The sequence below is a fragment of the Hippocampus comes genome, unplaced genomic scaffold (genome assembly GCF_001891065.2).
Source record: "Hippocampus comes isolate QL1 unplaced genomic scaffold, H_comes_QL1_v1.1 scaffold176, whole genome shotgun sequence".
NCBI lineage: Eukaryota > Metazoa > Chordata > Actinopteri > Syngnathiformes > Syngnathidae > Hippocampus > Hippocampus comes.
The window spans coordinates 1,690,490-1,704,304 of record NW_017805826.1 but is presented as its reverse complement, the minus strand read 5'-3'; positions in this window follow the sequence as shown (position 1 = coordinate 1,704,304).

Sequence of the window (13,815 nt, the reverse complement as noted above, 5' to 3'; positions counted from 1 at the left end):
ACTCCATTTACATAAACCAAACCTGTGAATTGCCAGTAATAAACATTAAATCAGTTATGGTCCATTATCCACTTTTTTTTGATGATCTTGTCCTACCAGTAAACACGTCGAAAGTCGTCTGCCTGTACTCGCTTTTGTACCCATTGAAGATGTAGCTGATGATCATGCCAGTCTTCACCACAGCTCCATCCCCAACCAGGAGGCAGCTCAACTCTTCCCTTGGCCAGCCGGCCTTCTCATGCCTCTGAGGAGCCTGTAGTGCCATCTGTTTTTTTTTTCCTCTATATTCCACACATCATCGGCATGCCACACCATTCAAGAGTCCACACAGCATGGCCACCTAACTGTAATGAAGAGGTCTGTTGCCTGTGAGTGAACCCCCTCCCTGCCAACCCGTCCCCCGAAAAAGGAAAAGGGACACTTCCAGTTCAAAAGAACAAAAGCAGCCAATCAGATGAGTGATGCCCAAGCCCAACAGTCACTGTCCGATTCCGTTTGCTCCTCATTTGCATGGTCAAGCCCACTTTCATTGTTTGTTGTGGTTCTCAGATGTTTCTTTATAACATTTTCCTTAGTATACAATAAATAGCCCACCACACATGCAACCCAAGTGAGGATAAGCAGAAGATGGACCAATGAATAAAAAAAAAAACAAACAAACAAATAAATAATAAGAAGGATGATATAACAGAACAAAATACAATGTAAAGAAGTACTATACTTTTGCTTAAATTTCAACTAAAAAGCTCAGTTCCAGTCACTTTCAAGATTAATTTTCCTCACAGTATAATCCCGAAAAAAAAAACAAAAAAGAAAAAATAAATATGTATGGAGGATGGTTTAGTAGAACAATAAATACAGCAATGCAAAACAAAAAGCCCTTTACGCCACAAAAAAGAGGTTTGACTCGACATACTTACCAAATGCAATGTCACTTTTGGCACACAGAGGGAAGTGTTGCTCTGGTTTGAAGACAGCACAGAACAGCACAGTATAAATTGTCCAAAGACATTCACACAAAAGATCATGGTGCATCTTGGTGGCAAGGAAACGATTTGAAGTGGGTTCAGGAGCTTCATTAAAAACAAAAGTAGCCCTTAACCACCATCTTGTGACGAATACTGTATAGGCAGTTATACACCTTCTTGAGTGGATGTCAGTAACATCCAGATTGTCATTATTTGAGACAGGGCTCTGTCCCCATCTACTGAAAATAATTGGGGTTCACTGTTCATCGTAAAGTTGCATGCATGTTCCCTCTGAAAATTAGTCCATTCACTCCGCTCTTGAACGCTAGGCTTATTTTGCTGAATGTGCAGAGACCATGCCGTGTTCACTTGTCAAATGTGAATCAAACAAATCTACCATGACCTGGAAAAATGGTTCTTCTTGATGGATAACAAACTTGTGGTTTCTCTTTGAAACAGTTATAGTTAAGGCAAAATGTACGCACATTGTAAAATGTGGTTTTAGAGCAGCGGGAAACGTTTGGGGCTGAAAATATGACTTTAAAACAAAGCGTTGTCCCTTATCTGTCTACCCCTGCAGGAAGCTGGGTGTGCATTGTGTTGTAAGGTCTCGGCTTCCTGTTTGCCGTTGTTTCAAACTCAGTCCTCCTCTTGCCCCTTACTCTCCCACTCTTTCCCACCACCTGCGGTGTTACACACTTTTAAGATAGGAGGGCAACATCTGGGTCCCCTGACGCCCATCATGTTACCAGCTCGGCACTCTTGGGACACCCCCTGCCAGATGTTGCTAACAATGCTGTTCCTTCACTCAAGGTAAATGTCCAACGCAGGAAACAGGCCCAACCACCACAATCACAGCATACCTTCTCAACGAGACCTCTTTCCCATCATTATTAAATAACCAATTTCAGGACTTTGGACTTGTTCAGCAAAAAATTATGAGGGTTGAGTTGAAAATGACTTGCTATTCATGAGACTGTACTTGAATTTTACTTTAACTACATACCTTGACAAGTCTTGTCTGTTAGAAAATCAAAAATTTGAAGACAGTGTGCTTTACGTCTCGTGTTTGAAAGAAGTAACTTTTTGTGTTGCGTGCACAAACTGACAACCCACTATTACGCACAATGATGTGGGGCAACCTCCCTGAAGATTACATTCAAGGATGTTTTTCATTAAATCTGGAAGAAGAGAATGATAACATGCAAGATTTGCACTCAAAGATGAGAGACATAACTATGACATCTAATTTTATCCATCACGATTAAAACCTACAAAGACAGGCAAGCTACCTTAACGTAGCAGTTTAGCTAACCGATAACAAGTCGAACATGAAGTAAGCTTCCTGCAGTTATGTGTTTAGTTGAGAAGACAAAGCAATAAATTGTAGGCAGACCATTAAAAAAACTGTGATTGTGAATATACAGTATTACTCATGCAAGTATGGATAATGAGAGCAAAGTGTGTCAAGCTCAGGACTGAACCGAATAATGTTTTTAGCTTCCAAAAATGCAGGCTCAGACATAGTGCGATATAAAATATTTATCACGCACCGACAAAAGTACAAACTGAAATCGCTGGTCACAGGAAGCCAGGAAAAACAATGCATAAACAAAAAAAGCGCTTGCAAAGACAAAGTACAATAGAAGACATCGAATAAACAAACGAAATATCAAAAGTCCACGAACGCGAAACCGAGGAGGATCAAGATCAAATAAAGGAATTCTGAAAATACTTACAAAGGTTTATGACAAAACCAGAGCGACTATAAAAGGTATAGAAAGGTGTAGAAGACAACACTTGAAGCACAACCATGAGCAAGGTCAATAATCCGACAATGTCCAGGCAGCTTGGCAGTCCTTAAATACATGGCAAGGCTTGATTGGAAAACGTGGCACAGGTACGCCTGCTAGAGAGAAACACACTTCACTTCAGCTGGAGCTGAAACACAATCAAGACACAACATGACAAAGTCGTTAATGTGAGAATATCTTGTGACTGAGCAAGATTGTATGACTTGCTTAAACTAAGTGCTGCAGGTGAACACAAATTAAATAGACAATAGACGAAACTAAAATACACTCACTCGACAATTCACATCCGCACACCAGGCAATTGACACGCACGAGCATCCCAACTCATTGCAATGAAAAAAAACTGACTGCTTTTTGAGGTGCAACCACAAACAACATAGCTGTTTTGTCAAGGAAGAAATGGATCGTCCTGGCACTGAAGCAATATCACCATAAGAGTGGGAACTGGCGAGAAATAATGGACACAGTATGGATATTTGTGAGGCTGCTGGCTCCATTCATTGACTGCATTTTTGCATTTTGATCGCAGACTATGCACACTTTGCTTTTTCAGTCACAGGTACAAATGAAATTATTAGTAAATGTCGGTAAGTGTTATTGTGCACATATATCTACACTGAATTGGTACAGCTTGACGGCAGCCGTTTAAATGTTGCCTTGGAACCAGAATCATAATTTTCATTGTGAAAGCATACATGATATGACACAATCTGTGTAGTTACTACAAGACAACACATACTACACTGTAGTATGTGTTGTCTTGTATTATTTTGTCATTTTTTTTGTTAACTTTTCTTTTGACGGCGGCGCGGGCACCCGCAGCGGCTCCTCTTGTTGCATGTTGTCTTGAGAGGGAAGAAATTTCCTCTGTGTTGTATGTTACATCACATTTGACAATAAAGTTGTACTTGACTTGACTTGACAATGTTTTTGATTTGCCTTTACATCTACAATTGTTGCAATTCTGTTCATCTGTGACTTATATTTCGAATCAAAGCAAAGCTAATTTCCAACAACCATGAAAACCGGTTGCAGAGACGCGCACTCTGTGTTTCAGTACAGTAGAATTTGGCCGTGTCGCTCATTGTGTGGCAGCGGGCCTACATGAGACTTTTTAACATGACTTACTGGCTGTGAACCAGACGGCTGTTTTTCTTGCTGCGCCTGGAAGCTTTGCATGTAACTTGCAGCAGATGTCAGCAGTGCACCGATCAGCGTCTGCAGCCTGATGACTGCACATCTCTTCTTCTAATCATGTCATCTCTAAGCATTCTCACACGCTCCATGGAGTGGGGCTATTAGTTAATGTTGTGGAAATGTATCCTGACATAGATTGAAAGAGGTAATCTTCTTAGTAAAGGTCTGCCGATTGAGGAAGGTTCCCCCTGTGTGTAAAATGCCCTTCCAACAATGCCAAGTGCTTCCCGTGATTGAAATTTCACTTGCATGTGTATCTAAATACTGTATCTATAATTGAATTGGTTGCTGTGTGATGTGCGGTTTAAATTGTTAGACGCAAACATGGTCTTGTAAAATCTGACAACAATGGAGAATCTGTCAGATAGGTGTTAAAAGATTAAGCCCTAACCTAAGCCTGAGATCAACATGGCAGACAGCACACAAAACAAGTGGCTGGCACAGAGATGAAGGGATCAAACCCCCATTTGTATAACATCTCCCCCATAATGTCGCTTTAAGTAGATATTCGCTAGCCTCTTAAGGGCTGGGGATTATAGAGGGTTGGTGCTTCCATCACACGGAGACACTGCGTTATGGCAATGGTCCTTCCTGGACCTTAGGTGTGACTTCATGGTCGTGGTTGGGGTATTGCTGCTTGCTGTGCACATGTTTAACCTAATCTCATCTGCCATTGTTTACAATCATGAGGTCAAAGGGCTCGACCTGCTTGCTTGAATTCTACATAGACACTGTGACGGATTAACTGGAGTGCTGGCGGTTGCTTCCCCTAATTGCCCTTTATACATTGCGTGATATGTGCCCCGCGACTGACAGGTGATCCATCTAGGATTCACCGCACCTCAAGATCCAGCTTCCACATGACATCGAACTGGATAAGCAGAATAGAAAATGGCTGGATGGAGGCATTGCGTGACAATTGCATGACCTCTGTGTTTGGATCAACATCCGTCTACAATACATCGTCTGTGTTAAGTATGAGCGTGATGGTCATGGAACCAAAAAGCAGGGAGGCAGGAGAAGCAGGGAGTAGCGAAGAAAATGTATGAACAAAAACACATGTTGGAAAAGCAAATTTGAAAGTAATTACAAAGTCCCAAAAACGCCCAAAACTCTAGGTAACAACAGAACACACCACTGTGATAAACAAACCAATGTGACACAAACAGAAACTGCAATTTAAACAAAAACAGAAACAGAAACAGAAACAGAAACAGTAAGAGAAAAACTTGACAGTTACACAACAACCTGATGCAGAGTAGTCGGTGTGGCAGTTCTTTGAACAGAAAAAGCTAATGACATGTTGACCAACAGGTGCGACGCTGGAGGAGAAGCCCTCCAATGCCACCTGTTGGTCACAAAGGCAACAGAACTCTAACAGTAAACTATGAAACAAAACCAACTCTAATATAAACAAAAACAGAATCATGACAATCTCGCAGTTTTAACCTGCTCTTATTCGAGGAAAAGTCAACATCACCGCATACTGATTTCATATTTCGATGATAGAGTGCCACCGACCAGAGTGACAGATCATTATTGCTGCAAAATGAAAAAATAAATGTCAAAACATCAGGTGTCAAACTCAAGGCCCAGGGGCCAGATGTGGCCCGCCATATGATTTTAAGTGGCCCACGAAGGCAAATCAAAGATGCCAACTTCCATGATACTTGCTAAAATGTGTACCAAAATTTCAAATTTTCATATGTAATAAATCAGTGACATATTGTCAGCAAACACCTCATTACAGTTACTGAAACAATAGTTGAATAAAACGTTATTCTTGACTTCTTTATATACTTTCAGTCATCACGGCCCTCCAAGGGAAACGGTAATTATAATGGGGCCCGTGACAAAATTGAGTTTGACACCCCTGGTTTAAACTGTCACACTGCAAAAAAGAATGTTTTTTTTTTTTTGCTTTTAAAGAAAGCCATACAAAGAACACCACCTACTCTATAAGATCAAAAATACCGATTTGCACTTATCCGTTTAATTTTGTAAGCTTTCTATGATGCCTTACCATGTCACCCAAACACTGTGCTACTTATGAGGTGTCATGTGGAAAACTTGCATTGGCCACTGGCTTGATAGCGAATAGCAGCATCGTTTTTTTTTTTTTTTTTTAAACTACACTTCTGACATCTAAATGTTTGTCTGATGGTACATCGGAAACTCCTTATGTTTTCCGCCATGAACCAGGCGAATGTTTGACTTGTATCCAGGAAACCAAATAAACTACATCTGTGACAGGAAAGTAGTCATAAAGGTCGGGGTACATCCCACCTTGCCATTTTTTTTTTTTTGCTGTATCAGTGATTTTGCAGTCAATCGGAATTAATTTCATAACCAGTATTTATATCATTTGGATGGGAACCAACTTAGGGTGAACAAGCCTGTCCCAATTTCTAAGTAACGCCTAAGTGTTTTGAGGCCTTTGTTGGCCACAAAACAAGCATCCCTGTCAATTCAGTCACTCCTGCTCCATTAAACCCCGGCATGAATACAGAGGCGGCAGGACTAATCCTACTTCACCCTCCAGAGAGCACCGCAGGGGATCTGTCCGTTTGATTTGTGGGATATGCAACAGTCCGGCTACACAACTATCATGCGTTGCATCCTTTGTAGAATGTGCCATATGACCTACACCCTCTGAATGTGCATTTAAGTTACGTGAAGGAATTATAAGCACACATCTTGCGCGGGTGGGTTCCCAAATAATACACACGTTTTCTGACTCCGATCTTTTAAAAGTACAAATCGGAACAAGTGTCCCAAGCAATTTTTATTATCATGACAGATACAGTCTATGCTCCTTGATGTGTTAGATGTGTTTAGCTCTGTGTAATAAGCAATGACAATGAAGTTCATTTTTAAGAGGATTGAGTTCGCACATCGAGAAATGATGTTCACACTCATTTTGTAGGATCCCAGTCAGAAAGTGACACATTTCAATTACCACTGTAGAATACATATTTTTAGGGTCCACTAATACGACTAATGTTACATGTATAGCAACTTTTGAAACAAGTTAAATAAAATGTGCTTCACCATAAAAATATAAACAAAATATAACTAATGACAAGTTTGTACACATCAAGTGAGACACGTGGGAAAGGAATAAGTGTGTGTATATATAGAATATAATAATCTAGAACAATACCAACACTTTTAAGACAAGGCCAAATAATAAAAGTGAGTCTTATGAAAAGATTTAATGGCAGACGCTATGTTTGTCTGCCTGAGATCTCCCAGGAGGTCGTTCCTCAGCTTAGGGGCCCAGACAGCAAAAGCTCTTGTCTTCATTGTTGACGAGTTGGCTCCCAGGAACTGAGCTATACGACTCATATTTTGTAACTGGGATGGGAGAATCTCTAAACTCTTTCTGGTTCTTCATGTGATTGCACAACACAAACTATAAGACAGCATTGGTAAGTTGAATGAATATAACATGGATAAAAAAAAATAGCTGCCTGGGAAAACCATTCACATCTATGGACAATTTATAGTCCTCAAATGATAGATTTGGAACGTGCGAGCCAACTGGAGTATAGTGCTTAAAGAAAAAAAAACACGCGAGCACAGGGTGTACATGCAAAGTCAGCGATTCAAACAGTGAAGCACTTATCACCATGCTGCCTATGTGACTGTATATATTACAACAAAAATGCAATGCAGGTGGACCGTAGCGCTGATGACACTTTTCCTTTAAAATTCATTTCCAACTGGAGGTCATATTAGTTGCAGTTGGTTTTGTACTGCAGTTTATTAACTTTGATATTTCTGAAACTCACGTTGGTTAACTTGACAAAAATCCTTCAGAAAGGTCTTTGAAACAAAGCTACAACAACAACGTGCCCAAAACGTTGTATGAGAACATACTGATCAGGTTCAGGATCACGTGAACTAAAGACACAGTTTGTTGAGAACATGTCGAGTGATTTTCTTGAAAGTCAATCCTCATTTAAAAACAATGTCATGGGTAAAGATATATCGTCCCACCCGTTTTTTTTCTTTTTTTTTCCTCTTCAGACGGCTATGTCTCTTACATACCTTCTGTAACCGTCACCAATGCACCGGCGTCATCATAATTTAATACAAGAAATGTACACTGTGGGTTCCCATCCTTTTGTAGTTTCCCGACAAGTAATTTATGTTGAAGAAACAAGGTGTGGTGTTAATTTGTGAGTGCGTGACACTGAATTTAGGTCATAGTTTTCTAGGTCAAAACAAAGAGTTATCACGAACACAACAGATCATTTGACCTTTAGGAGCATCTTGCTTTTCCTTTGGCTCCGATCAGAATTAGCCTCACATCGTGACTATTTTCTCTGTCAAAAGAAAGGTTACCTTTTACAGAATAGAAGTTTCCGAGCAAATCCTTAGCTGCAAATATTTGTGACAAACAGTGCAGTTAAAAAAAAAAAAAAAAAAAAAAAGGGAGAAAATGCTTTGGCACGTCTGTTCCTCCCACATTCCAAAAAACACACGTTAAGTTCAGTGAGGACACTAAATCCATGGTGTGCGAATGTGCGTCTGAATATTTGTTTCTTTGTATGAGCGCTATGATTGGCTGACAACCGGACTATGTTTAACCCTGCCATTGGCTTCAAGGCAGCTGGAATAGGGCAAAATGGATGGGTGCATTTTGTAATGAGATCATATTCAGATTTTTTCAAAATGCCTCAAATGTGGCTTTGTTTTGAAAGGAACAACACATTGGAAGGACAAACACATTGGTCCAAATGTACAATAAAAAGGAGTGAATCATTGGTGTAATTAGAGACTTAAACTAAGCTGCTGCAGCTGTTGCGGAGCAGTTCTTATACCAAAGGTCTGTGAGCGTGTGGGAAACCCCAAGTGGCTTTTCTTTTGCTTGAGTGAAAACACTTGAGAGAAAAATGACGGGAAATCTCCAGGGTCTTTTCATTCAGTCTGACAAAGTGGTACAAACAACAGAGACAGCGTCACATGAAATCAAAGACATTTATCAATAGCTTCACATTTGAAGGAATGTTTTTTCCGGAAGGCGGCACAGTGGGTCACTGGTTAGCACGTCGGCCTCACCGAGGTGCAGGGTTCGACTTTTCATTGAATCACTAAGCACATAAACATTTCATGGAAATTGTGCTTCAACCCGATTTTAAAAACAGTCAACAATTTAAGATTATATGCAAAGGTAAAAATACTGTGCATGCAAAGTAAATACTGTACTGTACTGACCTTTCAAAATATGTGCAGTTTAAACAGACTATGTGCATAGCTGAAGGCTTCATTATAATATGCTTGATTGAATTGTATGTTTGAATTTTATATCTATTTAATGCAGTGATTCTTTCACATACCACTAGAGGGAGCATGGGTGTCACTTGCACCACACTTTGAAAATCACTGCTCGAAAGGGAATGATACGATCATGTTGCAAGATTTTTCACTACTTCAGCAATATCAATATTTGATGTTGATTCGACTGCTGCCAAGTGAGAGCCAATGATACAATTTCCAGTTGAGCGATATCTATGTTTTGACTTAATTCTACTCATTTGCTCATGCACCCTTTGCAAAATTAATCCATTCTATAACGTGACTCAGATACAAGTATGAAATGAAAGGACTGATTTACTGATACAGTATTCCTTTGACTAGGAGTGGATTGAAAGTTGCAGACATGCACAAGGATTTTTGCACTTGTGAAAACTAGGCTCGAGACGAGGTTCGGGCCCATTCATTTGTACAATTGGCTGATATTGCAACTGAGGTGAACTCAGATGTTTCCTGACAGTCCTGTGCAGTACAACCAGGAAGCTTGTGTTCTCTCTACATCCATTGTCCACTTGGATATGCTTATCCAAAAGACTTGGGTCTGGTCTGTAAACAGAAAACATGAGACAAAAAATCAGAACAATAGTCGCTGTCCAATAACACTGGTCAACAGCAAATTTTAATCAGACATGGCTTTGTGCGACCCTAAACATATTTTTGACACTGATTCTAAAAATCGATTTACATTTTTCTAGCACCTCAGGTATTTTAGATATTTTCACTTTTTGTTTCTTAGTGTGATCCCCAAAAATCTAGCGCAATACAGATGTTACTTTGCATTGTAATTTATAGCTCTGATGTTTTAAAATAAAAATATTCGACACTACATTCCATACTATTATTGTGATTATTATTGTTATTATCATTATTATTATTATTATTACTATTATTATGTAGAAAACCGAATGTGCTGGAGAACAAACAATGACTCAACTCAAAAAAAAAATACATCTAGAAATGTTTACTTGTATCTCTGATTTGAAAAATAATAATAATAATAATACAGATTTGTTGTGTAATTCATTCTCCAATTCCCAGAAACAACTGGTGCATGTTTTTAAACACATTGAAGAAGATGCTTTTAATTTGACCATCCACTGGAGCAAAATCAGGCGCATCCAAGAGTCAGGAAGTTCTCTTCATCTCCCAACATCTAGTCACCAGTTTTTGTCCATTGCAGGACACTAACCATAAAGGATCACCATATCAGCATACAAGTTTCCTGTTCCACATATTCTCACTGCTCTAATGTCTTCCACTGTTCACATCACTGTACACTCAGATATACCTGTACTTCCCCGCAAGGGTCAGTCTCTCATACAAACAGTAAGAATGAAACAGAATCCAAAATAAGAATCCCTTTCCAAAACTCCAGCTCCAATTCAATGAAAACAGCTGCATGTTGTTTCACTTTCAATTTCATTTTCATTTAACACACACTGGCCATCAACTGACCTCACCATTTCTGAGACGGTGCAAAAAAAAAAATCTGGGACTTTCACAGTGCAATTCACCGTCACACCCGAACTCCCTTTAACACCACCCCTTCTCGTGCACTGAGAAAAGTAAACACGGTATCTCTTGCTATGAAATGTATCTTTTGAGACACCCGCCGTACAACTTTTCTGACACACCTTCTATATTCCTGAAACTCTGGATGCAACTTATAAACTAAATGTATACACCACTTAAAAAGATACAGAAGATAATAAATGAGACAAAAATGTGATATTTTTAGACTGTTTTTCCAATTTTACAGATTTGTCTGATTTGGTTAGCATGTTCTTCCTGTGCTTTTGTGAAAGACATGCATGTTGGAATACTCTCAAGTGCCTACATTGTGAATAGTTGTTTGTCTATATGCGCCTTGCGATTGACTAGCGACCAGTCCAGGATGTACCCCGCCTGTCGCCCAATGTCACCTCACCCGAGATTCAAATAAGATGAATGGAAGGCTTATTTTGTGCTTTCAGATGCTGCATTAATTTGCTGTTTTTGTCTTTGGCGCTGGCTGTGTTCTGAAATAAATAGGAACGGAGCACTCTCTGCCACGCCGAACACACCCAATCAAAAAGATCGATAGGCTCCAGCAAACTCGTGACCCTCGTGAGGATAAGCGATTAGAAAATGGATGAAAAAGGATCATCTTAGGTCCTCATGCTCTGATTCTTTTTTTTTAATGATGGTGTTAAAAGTGACACCTTTGCTATTTTTAGACACTGTAGGGCAGGGGTCCCCAACCGCCGGTCCGCGGACCGATACCGGTCCGCCGGGCATTTGGTACCAGGCCGTACAGAAAGAATTTGCCTTAATTCCGTTTTTCTGCAGCAACGGCGACGAAAACAAAATTACGAAGTAGACTGGACATAAACCACACACTTGAGGTGTCATTGTCTCCTATTACCCCGAGATAGGACCGTCTGGTTGCAGAAAATCAAGCTCGGTGCTGTGGTGAGTCGTCATTTTCATGCACTTGGAATTTGCGTTGTATCGTATTTTGAAGGCATTAAACATTGCCATAGCGATCGGAGTGTTGCGGCCAGATTAGACGCTCCTTGTGTTTATTATTATATTTCGAAAACGCCACAGTTTTCATGCAGCTCATACCATATTATTTTGTTGTATTATTTCCGCCACACCTTAAATGCCGGTCCCTGAAAATATTGTCTGACATAAACCGGTCCGTGGGGCAAAAAAGGTTGGGGGCCCCTGCTGTAGGGTACCGTATCAGCCATTTTTAGTCCAAAGTCTTGCTAATTCTTCAACGTAACTGACGAGCTAATAAGATACATACCTGGCTAGCTGTGGCTAACTAGCGGTGGTTTCTATCTGGAATGCTGATGAAATTAGCTTTTATTTTAAAAATGTCCCTCCTAGTGTGGATGGTTGTCTGTCTGTGTGCCCTGCGATTGGCTGGCAACCGATTCAGGGTGTCCCCCGCCTACTGCCCAAAGACCGCTGGGATCGATGAAAACCTACTTCCGTCCTAGCTTAATCCGTCCTTTTTAACGAAAGTCTCGTTCTCTGTTCTCTGTCCCAAAAATGGGCCTTCGGGCTGTTCCTTCCCAGGGAAGGAATGCCTAATTTTTTTAATACAACACAATCACCTCTACATTTATCTTACTCATTATTATTACATTGTGAGTTAGTTTTTTAAGCATTACTATTGCCCTTTTTATGTAATAGAAAACATTTTAATGAATTGTCAACCCAAACTAATAACTGGGTTACATGCGATTTGGGAAATGGAATTAACCCTGTAATGCCTGACCCATCAAGGAATAGCCAAAAAAATCTGATTTTTGGGAACTGAGATGTTCATTAACCCTTATAACAAAATCCACAAAAATATTTTTGCCATATCACGTTGTTTTAGATATTTGTCATATCACATTGATAAGCATTATGTAGATTACATCTGAAAATGATAATTTGGGGAAAACCATATTTTAAACCTGCAGTATCAAATTTGATACAGATGATTCGATGTAATTTAAGAATGAGTTACATAATGAAAATGCATGTATCAAATATGATACAAATGGCATTAAAGGGTTAAGTGTCATTCCTCAGAGAAAGAGAAGAAGTCTGATCAAAGAGAAGGCTCTCTGCTCTCTGCTTGGGCCTTTCATTTTCTCAAACCAGATGCAGTCCTAGCACAAACCGAATGGATTCGGAAGGCCAATGTAAATGAGTCATGTCTTCAAACACAAATCACAAGCGATGATAAGTGGATTAAAGAGCAATGGTCACAAAGATGGATGGGATCTTGAATGACACGCAAGCTGTTCAAGTACACAGACCCCATGTAACCTTTGATCCAACATGAAGGAGACATTAGCTTGTGTTTCTGTTGTACTGATTCACAATAAGAACAAACACTGTATGAATGGACCAACTTCCTCTTTGTGGTCTCCATGAGCACTTGATGTGGGGTATGATGCACACTTCCAGGAAAACCTTTGGCCTTCCTCTGACCACCCCACTGTCAAGGGTCAGGGTTTAGGCTTGGTGCACTTTACCATGCAGGTGGTAAATGAGAAACAACAATAATGTTTCGGGTTTTTGGCTGATATCTATCTATCTATCTATCTATCTATCTATCTATCTATCTGTCTGTCTGTCTGTCTCTGTGTCTCTGTGTCTGTCTGTGTGTGTGTGTGTGTGTGTGTGTGTGTGTGTGTGTGTGTGTGTGTGTGTGTGTGTGTGTGTGTGTGTGTGTGTGTGTGTATGTGTGTCATATACTGTGCCTACATACATGTCACTGGAATGCTGGAACCTATCCCAGCCGCCTTAGGGTGGTAGGCGGGGTACACCTGGAGCTGGCTGCCAGCCAATTGCAGGGCACACATAGACGAACAACCATTCACTCCCACAATCATCTATTATTTTGAGCATTCAATTAACCTACCATGCATGTTTTTGATGACTGCCACGCCGACTATGTTTTGGCGCATGACGGCCCGTCGATGACAATTTGTCTCGGCATGACGGCCGCACCCCTGACTGGTATT